Below are 20,892 nucleotides of genomic sequence, written 5' to 3'. Positions count from 1 at the left end.
CTTCATAAAGCTGCCCCGCTGGAGACATTTAGCCTTTTAATACCAGACCTAGAACTCAGCTCATGGATTGCAAAAGGTATATCCACTGTCAATCTTTTGTTCGAAAATTCCCAGCTTAGACAATTCTCCACTATATGTGAGCAACACTCGATATCCCAGAGACTTCTATAAATATCTTAGAATCCGCCATCTGGTTCAAACCAAAGACCCATTCTACGTTTCAGCTGGGAAAGACATCCTTGACCTTTGGAACACCAAAGGGTTAACATCTAAAGGATTGAGACCTGTATACTCCATCCTTGGTTCCTAACAAGAGTTTGTTAAGTCTACCCCTTTTTTAACTTGGGAAAAGGAATTGGGCAGGGAGTTTTCAAACTCTAGCTGGCACTTGTCGCTCTCTTTTATCTCCAAGGCATTTACGTGTGTCACTCACTACGATTGCGGCAATAAAAACTATACTCCGTTGGTACCTCACACCTGATCGGTTAAGTCATATATACCCAGGCACATCCCAACTGTGCTAGCGGGGTTGCGGTGGCAGAGGAACTTTATATCATATCCTCTGGTCTTGCCCATTGATAACCCAGTTATGGAAGGACAGTCATGATCTTTTAGCCTCCATTACAGGAAGATCATTCTCTCCCACTCCAGACTTAGCGTTGCTTTTTCATAACATAGTAGATTACCCAGTTGCCATTCGTTATGCTATAGCACATGTCCTTCTGTCTACGAAGCTAGTCTTATCTAGATATTGGAAATCTTCCAATATCAAATTGGGGGGGTCCTGGCACCCTTGATGAGCAGCTGTATGAAGATGCCGTGATACTCTGTGAGAGCTTAAGCCTCTTCCTAGGCCAAGTGATGTCACGTCTATAGGTCACATAGCCTAGGCGCACCTCAATCCCATTCAAATGAGTGGGACAGAGCTGTAATACCAAGCACAGCCACTATTCAAGAGATAATTGATTTGGTTAACAACACTTGTGCTTATGAGAAGATGATAGCTTATAAGAATCATACCCTAAATTTGTGGCCATATGGCAGGTGTGGTTCTCCTCTTCTTATGTCATCATTCCCTGTACATAAAATGATCTAGATACCCTGGGCAGCGTACCCAAAAGAGTAATATGCCCCGTAGTTCGAAGGTTGTCGTTTCCTTCCCTCCTTTCTATTAGACTTACCAGTGGGAAAGTATCTCTTAAGCTGAATAACTTTTAAGTTGTGGTTGAAGTAGTAGATATCTGCATTGTTGCTCCACTTTGTAACTCAAAAATTTTGTCAGAGGTGATTCCATGTATTGAAGATTGTACCCATATGTGTACTGTATTTGTTGATATTCTTTATTTGAATTTTTTTGTTCAAAACGTAATAAAAATCATTTGTTCTAAAGTACAAAAATAAGTATACCCTTGCTTCGAAATAGAAATGCAAACATAGGTACTTTATTACACATCTTCATTACAATACATGTCAAAATATCAATGACTATAATGTACACAACTAACATACATAGTAACATAGTACATAAGGCCGAAAAAAGACATTTGTCCATCCAGTTCGACCTGTTATCCACCAAGTTGATCCAGAGGAAGGCCAAAAAAACTGTGAGGTAGAAGCCAATTTTCCTCACTTTAGGGGAATAAAAAATTCCTTCCCGACTCCAATCAGGCAATCAGAATAACTCCCTGGATCAACGACCCCTCTCTAGTAGCTATAGCCTGTAATATTATTACGCTCTAGAAATACATCCAGGCCCCTCTTGAATTCCTTTATTGTACTCACCATCACCACCTCCTCACCACCAACTAGAAAAACAATCATAATTTTTTATTTTTACATTACACATGTAAACAATTATTAAAGTAGGCCAAATAAAATTATTGTTGCAGGTAGACATATTTTTCAGAGATTGTACATTACATTGCTCTGTTCCTAACAATGAGGTATTAGTCCATGTTTCACAGACATTTATAAAAAAGAATATGGGGGAGAATTATCAAAATGCTGTAAGGTAGTTGAACATTACACCAGTTCAGATAAATCTCCCCCAGTATTTCTGCAAAATATGTAAGCAACCCATGTCAAGGGTCCTCATTGTCTTGCGAGTCCCTAACTAAAAAAATAGAAAAATACTAACTAAAAACATTATCCATCCAGGATATATACACTGTATAGTCAGCTTGAGAGTAATGAAAAATAATTATGTAGCTCCACGTGAAGATTGCTGTGGATGAAAAGAAAATGAACCAGCTGGAGACATGAAATAATCAGAAAAAAATTCCCTCACTCTCAGTCCTGCTGAACCAGCTCGTCCAAGTTGAGAGGGGTCTCCATGGGCTGCTGCAGTAAAGACGTCCGCATCTTCGTCTGGAGTAGCCTCATACATGCAAATGTAGTAATGGAGAACTACACAAGCTTTTATAACAGTATTTACATTTTCCGGGGAAAGCTGGATGGCCGAAAGAAAGATACTGTACACCATTTACTGGCTAAGATCCCGAAGGCACAATCCAAAAACCTTCTGGCCCTGCTCAACCTATAATTGAATGTGCGTCTTTTCTCATCCAATCCTCGCCTGGGGAAAGGACGCATTAGGTTTGGCGATAGGGCAAACCCCTCATTGCCAACTATGACATATGGTGCAGGTGGGCCAGAGGAGCCAGGAAGAGGAGCTGGCTGGGGAATGTCCAGTTGGTTGGACTGAAGTCACCGACCCGATCTGGAAGCCCGAAAGCAGGGGTGGACTGACCATTCAGGCACTAGTGGACCCCGTGAGAGGATCCTCCTGCAGGGCCGTCTATAACGCAGGGAAGCTGCACTGGGTCTGTACTACTAGTACTACTCACTATCAAAGTAGCGTAGCAGGCAGGCCTGGCCGGACGGCAGCGTAACGTCACTCACTTCATCACGCAGTGAGTGACGTTACTCTACCGTCCGGCTGGCCTGCCTGCTACGCAACACTACTTTCATAGTGAGAGTGAGTACTAGTAGGACTCCTGGAGTCCTGATTTTCTATGTGCTACTGTGACGCCCCTTACATTCACAGATTGTCTGTGATCTTCATGTTGTCTCCATCCCCCTCCTAATATGCATTTAATTAGATGAGTGGATAGATTACTGCACCACGCTAGACCACTGCACTGAAATACTCTGGGCTGCTGTGAAGCCTCTTCCATTCACTGTTTGTGATCTCCATGTTGTCTCCACTCCATCCTCCTCCTTGCAAATCAGAAGAGTGGACAGATGCCTGCATCTCGCTAGCCCACTACACTGAAACACTCTGTACTGCTGTGAAGCCCCTTCCATTCAAATCTATGGCCCCCCACCTGCCTCCATGCCCTTCCTCATGCATTCAACCATATGAGTGGACAGATAACACTCTGCGGAAATACTCTGTACTGCTGTAACACCTCTTCCCCTCACTGTCTGTCCACTGCCTTATGTTGTTTAACTATTCCGATGATCAGATCATGACACAGCCCTTGTCACACGAGGCCCTATACCCCCAGTCTAGTACAAACCACTGCCCTACTTTAACAAAGCACAGGTTAAGGATTATGCCTACACTTTACATAAACAGACTTCTGTATATTGGGGGTCACTATTTACACAGGGACACTGTTATGGGGGGGATCTATGGATGACACATATATAGCATAAGATGCTATGTGTCATCCACAGATCCCCTCCATAACAGTGTCATCCACAGATTCCCCATAACAGTGTCATCCACAGATGCCCCCATAACAGTGTCATCCACAGATGCCCCCATAACAGTGTCATCCACAGATCCCCCATAACAGTACATCACCCACAGATCCCCCTTAACAGTATGTCACCCACAGATCCCCTATGACAGTGTGTCATCCACAGATCCCCCATAACAGTGTGTCATCTACAGATCCCCCATAACAGTGAGTCATCCACAGATCCCCCATAACAGTGTGTCATCCACAGATCCCCTCCATAACAGTGTCACCCACAGATCCCTCTGTAACACCCCAGAGTTGTGTTACTAAACTCTTTTACCCCGCTACAATCTCCTAAGAGCATTAACTTTGTCATCTGATGTAATTTTACATTATGTCTTCACAGATGTGCATAAAATCTTGTTAAATCTAATCATTGCTGTAATTTCCATGCTCACCAGCAGGTGGCAGCAATGGTCTGGTAAGGACTTAAGTTCAATTTAGTATTCCTAAGCTGGAATAGTTCGGTCCAGCTTAGCTCCCCCTCTGTGAGCAGAGTGGGCTGTGCCCACATCCTGCAGCATGGGGAGAGAAGGAAGTTAGAGTGAGTGTAGGCCACCTATTTCTAGGGGTAGGGTGTGCGTGTTAGGAGCTAGAGAGAGAATCCAGGATCTTGTCTCGGCTGAGACATTGATCATCATCCTCAGCCTGAGCCCTGCAGCCTCAGCTGGATGAAGCAAGCAGACAAACTCCAGTTCCAGGAAGAAAGCATACGCTGAGAAGATAACTGTGAGTAAAGTCCAGAGACCCAGGAGAAGCCATATTCCTCCTCAGCTAGTCAGTCCCCATACAGCAGAAGATAGAAAGTGCAGAAGCCAAATTCCTGCCACAGTTTTAGAGCTACTAAGCAGACGTTCTTTCCTGCAAGCTCCAGGTTTATAGAGCAGAAGATTCATTCCTGCCAACCATTGCCGAAGCCTGCTGGAAACTGACACCAAAGCTGTACATCTCTTGGATCTAAATTATCCTCAGTAAAGAAAAGTTTGAACTTCATTTAAAGGTCTGGACATCAAGTTCTGCTGCAAAATCCCTCTATTACTCCTACTATCACTACACTCAATTTATTGCAAGTGAGCCAGGAGTCCAGCCGTACCCAGGTAGGAGACACAGTTGACACCATTATCATCAACATACAGAGACATTATAGGCAATCACACCACTCTGGCATTCCTAACCTGGGGCGTGAGATATAACACCTTGGAAGGGCCCTGTGATAGCACCCTGCGCACGCTGCAATTGGTGTCACGAACAACTACAAAACATAGACTATCATCTACACCTGACCCAGTCACTGCATAATTTAGCATCAGTGTGTATACCCAGTATCCTGCTCATTGCACCTCCATAACAGTGTCATCCACAGATGCCCATAACAGTGTCATCCACAGATGCCCCAATAACAGTGTGTCATCCCCAGATCCCCCATAACAGTATGTCATCCATAGATCCCCTCCATAACAGTGTGTCATCCACAGATGCCCATAACAGTTTCATCCACAGATGCCACCATAACAGTGTGTCATCCACAGATCCCCCATAACAGTTTCATCCACAGATCCCCCATAACAGTGCGCCTGCGCACTGAGGAGAGACAAAAAGGAGGGGAAAGAATCAGTGGAAGCAAGCAGAGGACGGAACAGCAGACGACTGAATAGCTTCTTTCGTAAGTAAATTGTTTTATTATGAATGTAGTTAAGTTTAATGTCTGTTTTTGTCTTTTATTATATTCTGGCTTTTGCTTAAAGGGACAGTAAAAAAATTTTTTTTTAGTTATGTATGATGCTTTTTGATAATAAATAAATGTAATGCCTCATGCACACGACCGTTGTGTGCATCCGTGGCCGTTGTTCCGTTTTCCGTGATTTTCTGCGGACCCATTGACTTTCAATGGGTCCGTTGAAAACTCAGAAAATGCACCGTTGTTCATCAGCGGCCGTGATCCGTGTTTCCTGTCCGTCAAAAAAATAGGACCTGTCCTATTTTTTTGACGGACAGCGGTTCACGGACCCATTCAAGTCAATGGGTCCGTGAAAAAACACGGATGCACACAAGATTGGCATCCGCGTCCGTGATCCATGGCCGTAGGTTACTTTCATACAGACGGATCCGAAGATCCGTTTGCATAAAAGCTTTTTCAGAGCTGAGTTTTCACTTCGTGAAAACTCAGATCCGACAGTATATTCTAACACAGAGGCGTTCCCATAGTGATGGGGACGCTTCTAGTTAGAATATACTACGAACTGTGTACATGACTGCCCCCTGCTGCCTGGCAGCACCCGATCTCTTACAGGGGGCTGTGATCCGCACAATTAACCCCTCAGGTGCCGGGTTAATTGTGCATATCATAGCCCCCTATAAGAGATCAGGGGCTGCTAGGCAGCAGGAGGCAGACCCCCCTCCCTCCCCAGTTTTAATTTCATTGGTGGCCAGTGCGGCCCCCCCTGGTTCCCCCTCCCTCTATTGTATTATTTTTATTGGTGGCACAGTGTGCGGCCCCCCCGGCCCCCCCTCCCTCCCTCTATTGTATTATTTTCATTGGTGGCACAGTGTGCGGCCTCCCCTCTCCCCCCCCCCCCCCCCGATCATTGGTGGCAGCAGAGAGTTCCGATCAGAGTCCCAGTTTAATCGCTGGGGCTCTGATCGGTAACCATGGCAACCAGGACGCTACTGCAGTCCTGGTTGCCATGGTTACTTAGCAATATTAGAAGCATCATACTTACCTGCTGCGCTGTCTGTGCCCGGCCGGGAGCTCCTCCTACTGGTAAGTGACAGATCATTAAGCAATGCGCCGCACAGACCTGTCACTTACCAGTAGGAGGAGCTCCCGGCCGGTCACAGACAGCGCAGCAGGTAAGTATGATGCTTCTAATATTGCTAAGTAACCATGGCAACCAGGACTGCAGTAGCGTCCTGGTTGCCATGGTTACTGATCCGAGCCCCAGCGATTAAACTGGGACTCCGATCGGAACTCTCCGCTGCCACCAATGATCGGGGGGGAGAGGGGAGGCCGCACACTGTGCCACCAATGAAAATAATACAATAGAGGGAGGGGGGGCGGGGGGGCCACACACTGTGCCACCTATGAAAATAATACAATAGAGGGAGGGAGGGGGGCCGGGGGGGCGCACACTGTGCCACCAATAAAAATAATACAATAGAGGGAGGGAGGGCCGGGGGGGCCGCACACTGGCCACCAATTAAAATAATACAATAGAGGGAGGGGGGGCCGGGGGGGGCCGCACACTGTGCCACCAATGAAAATAATACAATAGAGGGAGGGAGGGGGGGCCAGGGGGGGCCGCACACTGGCCACCAATGAAAATAATACAATAGAGGGAGGGAGGGAGGTCGAGGGGGGTCTGCCCCCTGCTGCCTGGCAGCCCCTGATCTCTTACAGGGGACTATGATACGCACAATTAACCCCCCTCAGGTGCGGCACCTGAGGGGTTAATTGTGCGGATCACAGCCCCCTGTAAGAGATCGGGTGCTGCCAGGCAGCAGGGGGCAGTCATGTACACAGTTCTTAGTATATTCTAACTTGAAGCGTCCCCATCACCATGGGAACGCCTCTGTGTTTGAATATACTGTCGGATCTGAGTTTCACGATCTAACTCATATCCGACAGTATAATCTAACATAGAGGCGTTCCCATGGTGATGGGGACGCTTCAAGTTAAAATATACCATCGGATTGGAGAAAACTCAGATCCTATGGTATAATAGGGACTCCTGACTTTACATTGAAAGTCAATGGGGGACGGATCCGTTTGCAATTGCACCATATTGTGTCAACGTCAAACGGATCCGTCCCCATTGACTTGCATTGTAATTCAGGACGGATCCGTTTGGCTCCGCACGGCCAGGCGGACACCAAAACTACTTTTTTTTCATGTCCGTGGATCCTCCAAAAATCAAAAAAGACCCACGGACGAAAAAACGATCACGGATCACGGACCAACGGAACCCCGTTTTGCGGACCGTGAAAAAATACTGTCGTGTGCATGAGGCCTAAATGTAGTGGTGCTATAATGTGGACCCCAGGTCTCTCTGATGTCCTGCAGGCTGGGCTGGCACTGTGGCAGCATACGGTTGGCCAGGCAGCAGAAAGGCTCTGGGGCTGTCATTGTGTGCTCTGGAACTTTTCCCTTCACAGCCACTGCTGTCTCCCTGTCCCTGTCTCTCATACAGTGCGGACTCTGCAGGAGGCAGACTGTTTCATAAGTGCACAGGATGAGCAGGCAGCACCTACTGAGGAGACAGAATGGGCAAGCAGGTAGCAGGGCCAGAGGAAAGCTTGTATTCTCTCTCTTGTTCTTTTTTTAAATTAAGTCCTGCATCCAGTGCGTTACAAAGTCCTGCATCCAGTGCATTGCAAAGTCCTGTGTCCAGTAGTGCATTACAAAGTCCTGCATCCAGGGCGTTACAAAGTCCTACGTCCAGTGCGTTACAAAGTTCTGCGTCCAGAAGTGCGTTAAAGAGTCCTGCATCCAGTGCATTACAAAGTCCTGAGTCCATTGCGTTACAGACTCTTGCGTTCAGTGCGTTGCAAAGACAGGCACATTCACTCACAGGTTACATAAGCTGGCCATACACCTATAGATTATCTGAAGACTTTCTATGGTCAGATGGACAAAGTGCAACAGGTTCCTCCATCTACGATAAACTGTGCAGATGGAGAAATCTCCCACTGGGCCAAGCTTCAGTATCTTGCTAGATGGCTCCGCTGGCTCTCAAAATACCTGAGCAATGCCTACATCCAATCAGATTGTTCAGATATTTTGAGAGCCAGCAGGGCCGTCTAGCAAGATACTGAAGCTTGGCCCAGTGGGAGATTTCTCCATCTGCACAGTTTATCGTAGATGGAGGAACCTGTTGCACTTTGTCCATCTGACCATAGAAAGTCTGCAGATAATCTATAGGTGTATGGCCAACTTTACTCTCTTTCACCTCCCCACTTACTCTTGTCTGCAAATCTAGCAGCTTTCTGTCCTTTTTGTGAATTGGCAAATGGTGGATTTTAAAAGGCAAGCGATCAAAAAGTCATACGCACCCCAAAATAGTGTCAATCAAATCATCATCTCATCCCGCAAAAATCATACCCTACCTAAGATAATCACCTAAAAACTGAAAAAACTATGGCTCTCAGACTATGGAGACACTAAAACATGATTTTTTTTGTTTCAAAAATGAAATCATTGTGTAAAACTTACATAAATAAAAAAAAAAGTAGACCTATTAGGCATCGCCGCGTCCTTAATAACCTGCTCTATAAAAATATCACATGACCTAACCCCTCAGGTGAATACCGTAAAAAAAAAAAAAAACGGTGTGAAAAATGACATTTTTTGTCACCTTACATCACAAAAAGTGTAATAGTAAGCGATCAAAAAATCACATGCACCCTATAATAATACCAATCAAACCGTCATCTCATCTCGAAAAAAATGAGCCCCTACACAAGACAATCACCCAAAAAATAAATAAAATTACGGCTTTCAGAATGTGGAGACACTAAAAAAAATTTTTATTTTCAAAAATGCTTTGTTATGTAAAACTGAAACAAACAACCAAAAAAGTAGTCATATTTGGTATTGTTGCATCCGCAACAACCTGCTATATAAAAATACCACATGATCTAACCTGTCAGATGAATGTTGCAAAAAACAAAAAATAAAAATGGTGCCAAAACAGCTATCTCTTGTTAACTTGCCTCACAAAAGGTGTAATATAGAGCAACCAAAAATCATATGTACCCTAAAATAGTACCAACAAAACTGCCACCTTAGGCTACATGCACACGACCGTATGTGTTTTAAGGTCCGGATCCGCAAAAAAAAAAACGTGGATCTATTGTAACAATGCCCAAAACGGACAAGAATAGGGCATGTTCTATTTTTTTTTGCGGGGCTACCGAACGGACATACTGATGCGTACAGCACACGGTGTGCTGTCCGCCTTTTTTGCGGACTCATTGAAATGAATGGGTCCGCATCCTATCCGCAAAAAAAACGGAACGGACACGGAAACAAAAAACGTTCGTGTGCATGATGGCTTATCCCGTAGTTTCCAAAATGGGGTCAGTTTTTTTAGAGTTTCTACTCTAGGGGTGCATCAGGGGGGCTTCAAATGGTACATGGTGTCAAAAAACCAGTCCAGCAAAATCTGCCTTCCAAAAACTGTATGGCGTTCCTTTCCTTCTGCGCAATGCCGTGTGCCCATACAGCAGTTTATGACCACATATGGGGTGTTTCTGTAAACTAGAGAATCAGGGCCATAGATATTGAGTTTTGTTTGGCTGTTAACCCTTGCTTTGTAACTGGGAAAAAATTGATTAAAATGGAAAATCTGCCAAAAAAGTGAAATTCTGAAATTTCATCTTTATTTTCCATTAATTCTTGTGGAACACCTAAAGGGTTAACAAAGTTTGTAAAATCAGTTTTGTATACCTTGAGGGGTGTAGTTTCTAAAATGGGGTCACTTTTTAGGAGTTTCTACTCTAGGGGTGCATCAGGGGGGCTTCAAATGGGACATGGTGTCAAAAAAAACAGTCCAGCAAAATCTGCCTTCCAAAAACGGTATGGCATTCCTTTCATTCTGCGCCCTGCGGTGTGCCCGTAGAGCAGTTTACAACCACATATGGGGTGTTTCTGTAAACTACAGAATCAGGACCATAAATATTGAGTTTTGTTTGGCTGTTAACCCTTGCTTTGTAACTGGAAAAAATGGATTCAAATGGAAAATTTGCCAAAAAAGTGAAATTTTTAAATTTTTTCTCTATTTTCCATGAATTTTTGTAGAACACCTAAAGGGTTAACAAAGTTTGTAAAATCAGTTTTGAATACCTTGAGGGGTGTAGTTTGTAAAATGGGGTCATTTTTGGGTAGTTTCTATTATGTAAGCCTCACAAAGTGACCAGACCTGAACTGGTCCTGAAAAAGTGGGTTTTAGAAATGTTCTGAAAAATTTCAAGATTTGCTTCTAAACTTCTAACATCCCCAAAAAATAAAATGGCATTCACAAAATGATCCGAACATGAAGTAGACATATGGGGAATGTAATGTAATAACTATTTTTGGAGTTATTACTATCTATTATAAAAGTAAAGAAATAGAAATTTGGAAATTTGCTAATTTTTCAAAGTTTTTGAACTTTTTTATAAATTATTTTATTTTATTTTTTTTACTCAGTTTTACCACTGTCATGAAGTACAATATGTGTCAAGAAAACAATCTCAGAATGGCCTGGATAAGTAAAAGCATTTTAAAGTTATGAATTAAAAAGGTGAATGGGATAGACGGCTCTACTGTTCAAGCAAATGATAGAGGTGCAAGAACTGCTAAGGCTACTTTCACACTTGCGTTTGGGGTTCCGCTTGTGAGATCCGTTTGAGGGCTCTCACAAGCGTCCCCGAACGGATCCGTTCATCCCCAATGCATTCTGAATGGATAAGGATCCGTTCAGAATGCATCAGTTTGGCTCCGTTCCGCCTCCATTCCGCTCTGAAGGTGGACACGAAAACGCAGCTTGCAGCGTTTTGGTGTCCGCCTGGCCGTGCGGAGCCAAACGGATCCGTCCTGACTTACAATGCAAGTCAATGGGGACGGATCCGTTTGACGTTGACACAATATGGTGCAATTGCAAACGGATCTGTCCCCCTTTGACTTTCAATGTAAAGTCAGGAGTCCCTATTAATATACCATCGGATCTAAGTTTTCTCCGATCCGATGGTATATTTTAACTTGAAGCGTCCCCATCACCATGGGAACGCCTCTATGTTAGAATATACCATCGGATTTGAGTTAGATTGTGAAAACTCAGATCCAACAGTATATTCTAACACAGAGGCGTTCCCATAGTGATGGGGACGCTTCAAGTTAGAATATACTAAGAACTGTGTACATAACTGCCCCCTGCTGCCTGGCAGCATCCGATCTCTTACAGGGGGCTGTGATCCGCACAATTAACCCCCCTCCCTCCCCAGTATTAAAAGCATTGGTGGTCAGTGCGGTTCCCCCCTCCCTCCCTCCCCAGTATTAAAGGCATTGGTGGCCAGTGCGGCCACCCCCCTCCCTCCCCAGTATTAAAAGCATTGGTGGCCAGTGCGGCCCCCCCCTCCCTCCCCAGTATTAAAAGCATTGGTGGCAGCGGAGCGGCATTTCCGATCGGAGTCCCAGTTTAATCGCTGGGGCTCCGATCGGTTACCATGGCAGCCAGGACTCCATTCATTGACTACATTTTATCTACTAAATACCATTTTCACCATAAGTGGCTATTTTATTTTATTTTATTTTTATTCTTTATTTTTATTTTTACTCCAAGGAACATTTTTATTGACTCTCATTTTGGACTATTGATCAAATTAATCTCATATTTTACAACTATATCTTAACCAGCATTTTTTATCTATATCCTATTATCTATATACTATTTGTATAAATAAACTAGATCCGATTTTACCCATATATGAGTGTGCCTGCTTATCTCTTTACTTCTCATTTTAAAGTTATCACCACATAAAGTGACACGTCAGATTTGCAAAAAATGGCCTGGTCATTAAGGTGAAAAATGGCAGGGTTATGAAGGGGTTAAAATGTAGTATAGCAAAAAAATTGAGTCAGTGATTTTCTATGCTCCTTATCAGCCCATATCAGGGGGTTTATCACTATGAGAACAATTCACCTAGACTACAGCCAAGCTAATGGTCTTCTATGTTAAACTATAGGGCTACATCAATTCAGCTGCAATTCAAGTGAATTTGAATAAACTCTATTAGTATTTTTAATCTCCTGACTGTAGTTAGCACTAAAGATGATTTAAATCTATTCTGTACCAAGTGTAGGTGATGTGGACGGCGCGATATGTGGGTGGGGCTGTGTGTGGGTGTGGCTTGAGGGTGGGCGAGGACACAGGGGCCCCATAATCTCCTATTGCCCTGGGGCCCCATGAGTTGACAGTCCGCCCCTGCCCGGAACATGCGAGCATCTGCCGAACTTCCTTAGGCCCAAATATCTACAATTATAAACCTATAGTTTGTATTAGCCAAGGCCAACAAAACAAAAGAGAAAAACTGTTCATAATTATAGAAACGGGACCCTGAGTTCAGTGGCTTCTTCACGCGTACGTGCTTCCCATCAAGGGCACCAATATAGTTGGGAAATTTTGCCCTCTCCAGGAAGCCCTGGGAAATCTGAAGCCACTGCTGCCTTGTTGGTTGTGGCAGCACAGCAGCTCGCAGCCAGATAGTGACACAAGTTGCCTTCACTATCCCAGCTATTGTAGAGGTCCCCATGAGAAATTAAAAATGTAAGGACGAAAATGAATTTCCTGTGGCCAAAAATCTGTGAAAAACAAAAAAAATCATTAACATCAGGGAACGCTGAAAACACTATCACCATCCACTTTCTTTTACTAATATTCAACTGTAAATCATCTATATATCGTAAATAAATTACTTTTATGTGTGTATTACAGCACAAATACCTGAGAGTTATTATGAGCCGTTCCTCAGCTGAAACACAACGCCGCATGTTGCTGTCCATGAAGGTCAACCCAGGCCTCAACTTCTCCAAAAGCCGATCAAAAGTAGGGATGGACATTCTGAAGTAATTATAAAATTTTGCAGAGTGCTCACATAGGTCTGCATACAGACTTGTAAACTGACCTTTGCAAGCCCTCTGCAAAATAATAGGATGAACCTACATCCTCTGCCTCCGTGGTTCCTCCCTAAGCATTTCTCTCTGCTCTCCAAAACATCGGTACACCAGCCAGTGCAAAAGCACATGGTCAGGATATGATAAGGAGAAAGCGGACATCCTGCTAAGTAACAAATGCAAACACTCCACACCCTAGATTATATCTTCACAAAATGGAGCCTTCCCAAACAGAAGAGCATGCTGTTTTTTTTATACTGTATGTGTTTCAAATTAAAATGTGACTCTAGAGGATGGTTGCATTTTTTTCACGCGCGTTAAAAACACTGAATGTAATCGCAGTCAAAACTGACTTATTTTGAGAACAAAATTGTGCGTTTTTAACTGAACGCATCCGGACCTAATCCGTCACACACGTGTGAAAGAGGCCTTAGAGTGAAAAAAGGAAAGGAGTACCTTGCAAAATAAGGACATTTGAGCACTCAGATAACTTTGACTGAGGTCTCAGACCTTAAATAGCCTGTTAGGACTAAGGCTTGCTCACAATCATTGTTAGGAAAGGTCAGGTGAGGCAAATTTCAGAGCTTTATAAATATCCAGACTCCTCTAACTTTGTCCCATAAAACAGCAGTCATGGGTCTAAGCAGCTGCCTAACACTCTGAAAATAAAAATGGTTGAAGCCCACAAAGCAGGAGAAGGCTATTAAAGATAACAAAGCACTTTCAGGTTGCTATTTCCTCAGTTCAAAATGTAACTAAGAAATAGCAGTTAACAAGAACAGTGGAGGTCAAGAGAAGATCTGGAAGACCAAGAAAAATTTCAGAGACAGCTGCTCGTAGGATTGCTAGAAAGGCAAATCAGAACCCCCAGCCTGTCTGCAAAAGACCTTCAGGAAGATTTATCAGACTCTGGAGTTGTGATACAATGTTCTACTGTTCAGTGACACCAGCACAAATAGGACCTTCATGGAAGAGTCTTCAGAAGAAAACCTCTCCTGCGTCCTCACCACAAAATTCAGTGGCAGAAGTTTACAAGAGAACATCTAAATAAGGCTGATGCATTTTGGAAAGAAGTCCTGTGGAACAAGGTGGTTAAAATAGAACTGTTTAGCCACAATTAGCAAAGGTATGTTTGAAGAAAAAAAGGCACAGAATTTCATAAAAAGAACACCTCTCCAACCATTATGCATGTGGGTGGATCAATCATGCTTTTGATTTGTGTTGCAGCCAGTGGCACGGGAAATATTTCAAGGGTAGAGAGAAGAATGGATTCAATGAAATTCCAGCAAATTCTGTAAGCAAACATCACACCAACTGTAAAAAAAAAAATTGAAAAGAGGATGGCTTCTGCCAATAAATAATGATTCTAAACATACCTAAAAATCCACAATAGACTACCTCTAAAGGTGCAAGCTGAAGGTTTTGCCATGGCCCTCACAGTTCCCTGATCTGAACATCATTAAAAATCTGTGGATACCAGGGCCGTCTTTAACACGGGCCAAAAGGGGCAGCTGCCCCGGGCCCAGTTGCTCCTGGGGGGCCCAAGGCAGCTGCCTCTTGAACCCCGCTGGCCACTGCGCGACCATCGGGGGGGAGGGCCCGCAGCCCTGCAAGTGCTTTTTTTAAGTGCGGCGGCGGGCCCTCCCTATACGATAAGTGCGGCTGCGCTGCGCTCAATGTCAGCAAAGCTACTTAACTACCTCTAACTACTTTATAAGCTCAGTACTTGCGGGCTGCCCAGGCGTGAGTTCGTTGCGCAATCCTGCGAGTACTGTGAACTCCCGCGGCGGGTCTCGCGGGAGCACGCGCCGACGGGATTGCGCAACAAACTCACGCCTGGGCAGCCCGCAAGTATGGAGCGGAAGAATTAGTTAGTTGGGGGGTGGTGTTGGATGATCTGTGGTGCGGCCGGCACTAATGTCTGAATTAAGAAAGTCACATTTTTTAAAGAGCACAACAGGGTGGCACTGCCCAAAACTTTCTCCCAAGACAAAAAAAAACCTCTGCTGCCGGGTTTTTCTCACTATAGATGGTGCTCTGCCTCTAAATCACAACAACTTATGTCACGAAGGAGAAAACAAAGTGGGCGGCACTCGCCAAAAATGTAGCTTCTTTATTCAGACATTATTATTGCAGACATCAAACATTATTGTTGCAGACATGGAGCCGACTTGCATGCTACGGTGTGGGAAGGTGGGATCCAGGGGGCCCAAGTGAATTCTTGCCCAGGGTGCTATCAATACTAAAGACGGCCCTGGTGGATACACCTGAAAAGAGCAGTGCATGCAATTCAGCCTACGAATCTTACAGAACTGGAAGACTTTTGCAAGGAAGAATGGATGAAAATCCCTCAAACAAGAATTGAAAGACTCTTGGCTGGCTACAAAAAGCATTTACAAGCTGTGATACTTGCCAAAGGGGTTACTACTAGGTACTACTAACCATGCATGGTGCCTAAATTTTTGCTTCGGGCCTTTTTTTGTTATTTTGTAAATGTAAAATATGAAAAATATTGTTTTTGCTTAAAATACAAAGGTAGTGTTTCATCTTTAAGTTTATGCCTTTTGAAGATCATTTCATCTTCAACTTGCCTAACTGTTCACAGTAACAATAATTTGGACCAGGGGTGGCCAAACTTTTGCATGCCACTGTACTTTCTTCAGTTCCCAGTTGCAGGGTGCAGTCCTTCAACAGATGGCCAGTCTCAGAAAAGTGACAGGCACCAGAAGCAATTAACCTTTTAATATGCAGCAAAGTCTATTGCCATAAACTTGAGTTTACTTTACTGTCTCACAGATTTTAAAATAGTTCTCAGCCATCTGTAAATATTAAATACTTTCTTCCCTCAGGGGATAGTCCTTAGCAAGGTTGCCCTTTGGCAGTTTTTCACTCTCAGGAAAGGTGTTTTCTGGGACAAGGCTTCTCCTTTGGCCTACCTAACAGAGCACACCAAACCAGGTCTTCTCTAGCTCTGCTGGCTAAGAACTCTCCACTCTCAAAGGCAAGGAGCTAGGGCCAGCTGTCTCCTGGCAACCAACTAAAGTTTAGCCATTTAACTACTTCCTTCCTATATATCAGCTTTTGAGATACACAGTGCGCAAAGCATCACCACAGTAAATATTCTGAAGTGGTAAACCTTAGTAATACCCTTTTTAACAGTGAATCACAGCACTAAACACTTAGCAGTGAAGGGAGTGAAGCACTCACATCGAGATAGACTTTATATTGAGCCCGTCTCCTACAGTAACTAGAGAGAGAGCGATATGCACTTGCTTCTGTCTCCTTGATCTAAAGATTGGTGGGGGTTACAGCACTCGGACCCCCACCTAGCAAAACCTTTGATATGACATATCAGATGTTTATAGGAAGTATAGGGACACTTTAAAGGGGTTGTCAGGGAATTAAGAAAATTAAAATACTTAAATACTCCTTTATTTTTAAATAATTTGACAAATACCTTTCATTAGTCAATGGCTCGTTTTGTCTAGGTAGCAATTAGGAGAAATAAAATGGCCGCCATCCTATTAGTACACACAATACCTGTCCTAATCACACAGCAGAACAGGTAACACTGAGGTAAAGATCTGCCTTATCTTCCTCTCTGCTCTGCTTGTCAGGGATTATCATCCTGAATACAGCTGATAAGATCTTCAGCTGAGACTGGAGTTGATGAGAATACATGAAGTATAGAGAGGATGGTCAGGACAGACTGTGGTAATGTGGGGCTGTGGTAATGGAGAGTGAATACAAGTGCTGCCACTCATCACTCCCACCCTCCTCTCTGTATTTTATGTCTCCTCATAAACTCCATTCCTACAGAGATTCAGCTGAAGATCATATTAAACTCCTGAGAGGAGGATGAGGCAGCTCTTTACCTCAGTTTGTGAAGTAACTTGTCCTGCTGTGTGATTAGGACAGGTTTTGTGTGGACTAATAGGAGGGCGGCCATTTTATTTCTCCTAATGATTGTTCCCTGGACAAAACTAGCCATTATATCTAATGAAAGGTATTTGGGAATATATTTATAATAAAGTAATATTTAGGTATTTTCATCGTCTTCATTCCCGGAGAACCCCTTTAAGGACGCAGCAATTTATTAATTTTTTTGCTTCTTCATCTCTGCATTCCAAATGCCAAAACTTTTTAATATTTTCATTGATGTAGCCACTTGAGTGGTTTACAGTGACATTGTTTTGCAGTACATTGTTTACATTTTATAAACTTTTTCTGATGGGAATGAAAAAAAATAATTCCACCTTTTTTTATATTTTACTTTTGCATAAATAACTTGACACCTTTATTCTGTAGGTCAGTACAATACCAAATGCATGCCTTTTTATGTTTTGCCACTTTTGTACAATAAAAACATTTTTAACCTTTTCAGCCCCAAAGGTTTTTTGTTTTTGTGTTTTTCACTCTCTGACTTTCTGGAGCCATAACTTTTTATTTTTACGTTCACATGAGGGCTTATTTTTTTGAGGGACAATTTGCACTTTCTAATTTCACCATTTAATATTTCATATCATATAGTGGAGAGCTGGAAGAAAATTCCAAATGGGGTGAAATTGGGAAAAAAAACACAATTACGCAACAATTTTATAGTTTTTTTTTTATGGCGTTCCTTATACGGTAAAACTGACCAATTAATTTCATTTGCCAGCTCAGGACATTTATGGCAATACCACATATGTATAGTATGTATACCGTAGTTTTTCCTGTGTTTTTATACCCCCAAAAAAACAACAACTTGAAAACATTTTTTTTTCCTTTGCATCGCCATATTCTGACTCCTATAACCTTTTTGTAGTTACATATATGGAGCTGTGTGAGGGCTCATTTTTTGCGAGGCAATCTGTACTTTTCATTGATACCATTTTGAGGTGTGTATGACTTTTTGATTACTTTTTATTATATTTCTGTGGGAGGAGAAGCGACCAAAAAATGGCAAATCAGCTATTTTGCCACAGGCAGGGGCTCCATAGGAACTAATGTGCAGCAGCCTCCTATCAAACAGGAGGACAGGGGCTGCCACACACACACCACAGCTCCCCCGATCCCACCAGGGAAAGCCCGAGCACACCCGGAAACGTGTTTCCGGGTTTTAGCATGTCCAGATGCCGTGATCACGGACATTAGCCGTGGGTGTATGGTGTATGCGCTCGCAAGCGGGCGCCATCTTTAAAGTCCCGGCCAGCACTATACATGTACGGTGCTAGTCGGAAAGGGGTTAAAAAACATTTGTTTTTGTGTCACCATATCCTGAGTCATTTTGTTTAACCATACACTAAAAATGAGTCAGTCGCAGAACTCACTGTAAAATCCAAAGTACACTTCAGATCTCAGAATGCAGGAGAGCTTGTCATCATCATATGACCTTTAGTTCAAATAATGTACAATGCATTTGGAAAGACTTCAGCCCATTTAATTTTTTTTACATTTTATGTTGCAGCCTTGTTCTAAAATAAGAGTTTTTTTTCCCCATCATCCTGCATTAAATACCCCATAATGATGAAGTAAAAACTTGAGTATGATGCCACAAGGCTTATACCTGCATTTGGGGATTTTCTGCCATTCTTCTCTGTAGATCCTTCTCAAGTTCTGTCAGATTGGATGAGAACCGTTGATGGACAGCCATTTTAAGGTCTTTCCAGAGATGTTCGATGAAATCAGGACTCTGGCTGGCCCACTTAAGGACATTCTCAGAGTTGTCCTTAAGCCACTCCAGTGATGTGTTGGCTGTGTGCTTAGGGTCATTGTCTTGCTGGATGATGAACTTTCAGCCCAGTCTGAGGTCCAGAGCACTCTTGATCAGGTTTTTATTAAGAATATCTCTGTACTTTGCTCCATTCAGCTTTATCTAAACCCTGACCAGTCTTCTTATCCCATTGCTGAGACACCCCTACAGCATGATGCTACCACCACCATTCATCACTGTAGGGATGGTATTAGGCAGGTGATGAGCAGCTGTCACGGATGGTGTTGCAGAAAGCTGGAACTTATAAATAAACATTCTTAAGATCTGTGCCTCTACATAATCCTATATCAGAGCTCTACAGGCAGTTCTTTCCTTCTCATGGCTTGGTTTTTGCTCAGACATGCATTGTCGGCTGTGAGTCCTTATATACATAGGGATGTCTCTTTCCAAATCATGCCCAATCAATTAAATCTACCACAGGTGGACTCCAATCAAGGTGTAAAAACATCTCAAAGATGATCAAGAGAAATAGGAGGCCACCAGAAATAAAGGATCTGAAACCTTTTGTACATGCAAAATTTTAGTTTTTTAATAAATTTGCAAACATTTCTAAACTTCTGTATTCACTTTCTCATGATAGGGTATTGAGTGTGGGTTGATGGGGAAAAGTTGCATTTTTCCTTTTATTTTATCACAAGGCCGCAACAACAAAATGTGGAAAAAAGTGAACCGATTTGAAGACTTTTCTGAATACCTTGGATTTTATGGTGAGTGCCACAGCCCTTTAAATTATCATATTATCAGTGGGTAATAAAAGATAATTTCAAACTTTATCCCTTCTAAATAATCTTGTTTGATTGACAGGCACCTTCAATATTGATTCTTTCTAGTTATTATGAGATGTATACGTGGTTATATCATGCATTGAGACCAGGTGGATTATTTAAAGCTTGGATGAATTTATTCATTTAAATCCAGGTGCTTTCCAGCCATGCTCATGATCACACAATTTTGAATAATTTCCATTAAATTATTTCATTATAAAATTTTCATAATACAGAACATTCCGACAGTCAACTTTGCTAATTGTGCATTTTAAATAAATATAGACAATATTTCATACATATTTTATGGACAGGCGTGCTTTGCTTCTTCTCTTTATGACTGCTGACCATTGACTTACAGTCTAGTTCTCCTTCCTACATTATGTCTCCCCATAAGTCTCACTGGCACTTTATTTATAATATTTCCTGTTTAGGCCGTTTTTCTTCTTGTCTTTTATGTAGCACCGTGTCTTTTATGTAGCACCGTGTCTTTTATGTAGCACCATGATGTTTATACCTCATGCTGTTCCTATAACAGTCCATCCAAGTACCCCCAAAGTTCTAATCACTCCCAGTTTTGAATTTGTCCCTGACACCCTATTCCAGAGCACTGCCCCTATTAGTGCTGCCGCTTCTATTAGCAACTGATGCTGTTATCCTAATAGAGGAGTCTGCGGGGGTTCTGTTTCACCCTATGAATTCAGCAGTTTGTTGGGTAGCACACTGGCGCTATATTTACTCTCTATAGGACTGCAGGATATAGCCAAGTATAATGAGGGCAGCTCAGTGGTTAGCACTGTTGCCTTGCAGCGCTGGGGTCCTAGGTTTGAATCTGACACAGCGTTTGTATGTCCTCCCCGTGTTTGCATGGGTTTCCTCCGGGTTCTCCGGTTTCCTCCCACACTCCAAAGACATACTGATAGGGAACTTAGATTGTGAGCCCCATTGGGGACATCGTGATGCCAATGTCTGTAA

Source organism: Bufo bufo, chromosome 5 (assembly GCF_905171765.1).
Source record: "Bufo bufo chromosome 5, aBufBuf1.1, whole genome shotgun sequence".
Taxonomy (NCBI): domain Eukaryota; kingdom Metazoa; phylum Chordata; class Amphibia; order Anura; family Bufonidae; genus Bufo; species Bufo bufo.
This window is presented reverse-complemented; position numbering follows the sequence as displayed.